At 38.7% G+C, this 1370-nt stretch overlaps 1 long non-coding RNA gene across 1 annotated transcript; it reads right to left on the bottom strand.

Annotated features, from left to right (window-relative positions):
• Positions 1-155: 155 nt before the first annotated feature.
• LOC122067990 lies at positions 156-1153 on the bottom strand. Its single transcript, XR_006136935.1, has 3 exons — positions 1024-1153; positions 801-875; positions 156-648 (listed from the first exon to the last, which is right to left on the bottom strand). It is a non-coding gene; the product is annotated as an uncharacterized LOC122067990 (long non-coding RNA).
• Positions 1154-1370: the final 217 nt, after the last annotated feature.

The raw sequence follows: 1370 nt of genomic DNA, 5'->3' as shown, positions 1-1370 counted from the left end.
CTTGCTAGGGAGACAATTCCTTCCACTTTGATCGATTCTGCCCAAGATTTCGGATGAAGCATCACCACATCATACTCTATCAATTCCAACAAAAACCAATCACATACATCAACAGAACATAGAGTATTAAATCCCTAAAATCAGATTTGGCCGCTCACAGCAGCTAATCAGAGCTGAATATGCCCTATTTTCATGTATGAGAAGGCAACCCTAACCTGTAAAATCTTAGAGCTGAATATGCTATAATTTCTGAGATGATAGTGAAGGAATTGCGATGGAACATTGGTGATAGGGGAATCCCTTCACCCATTGCTTAAATTGATTTGGGCTTTTCAAGGACAATACATTTAAAGGGTCATTATTCTAAGGCAAAAGGTTATGTGCATGGTCATGCACTAAACCATTGGATGGACATGACCGTGTAAGATACATGGCCCTTCATCCATCCAACGGTTCAACGCATGGTAAACCATGCACAGCCTTGCACAAAACTTTTCCCTTTATTTTATACCTCTTCAGGCAGAAAAGAAAAATTTACAAGTTCAGACCTGAACCTAAAAAGACCAAAGCTAAAGAACTCCGGCATTACACTTGTGCAGCCAAAATCTCTTCTCTTACGCCTAGCTCATTCGAAAGCTTTGAACACAACTGCATCAACACACACAAACAGTTCAAGAACATGTTAATTGTTGCCCATTTCTCTCTCCCATATCGCTGATCCACTCGGATGAGCTTGGCATGGAGTGAGTCTCAAGATCTAATTTTAGTTGTTTTGAACTTCAAAAACAAAACTGACTGACCTGTCTGTACAACGAAAGATCGCCATATGCTTTTCTCAATTCCACAACATATACAGATTTGCTTATCTCAAACACCTGCAAACTTCACAAGATGGGAGTAAGAAACACTAGTAATTGTCAGCCAAAACTCGAAAAGAGTAAACAATTCAGTACTGATGGTTCGATTTGGTTCAGAGTGTTAGAAGAAGAAATCAAAACCGAATCATTTATTAAACAGTTATACCTTTTCATTCCTCCAACATATATGTTCAATCATCTACTTCTCAAATCTGTCAAGGTTTCTTTTACCTCTGCCGCCACTGAAAGGCTACCGGGTCTCCTATGACCTTTGTTCTCCTGCATCACCTTCAGCTGCAAATCAGAAGGAAAGTATGTCCATAAATAAATACGCACCAAAGTAACCCGCTGAATGAAATTCAGAAAGATGAATTGAGTTTCTTGGATTAACAATGTCCTGAAGGTGGAAGCTTAATAAGTAGTTTTTTCTTCTGAATTGGAATTCTATAAGACTCAAGTGATCAATCATCGGAGCCAACAAAATCCCAAAATGAACCTATAACTAGTTTACAA

Source organism: Macadamia integrifolia, unplaced genomic scaffold (genome assembly GCF_013358625.1).
Source record: "Macadamia integrifolia cultivar HAES 741 unplaced genomic scaffold, SCU_Mint_v3 scaffold3303, whole genome shotgun sequence".
NCBI classification, from domain to species: domain Eukaryota; kingdom Viridiplantae; phylum Streptophyta; class Magnoliopsida; order Proteales; family Proteaceae; genus Macadamia; species Macadamia integrifolia.
Note: the sequence above shows the minus strand (reverse complement) of the source record. Positions and strands in the feature narration are given on the sequence as shown.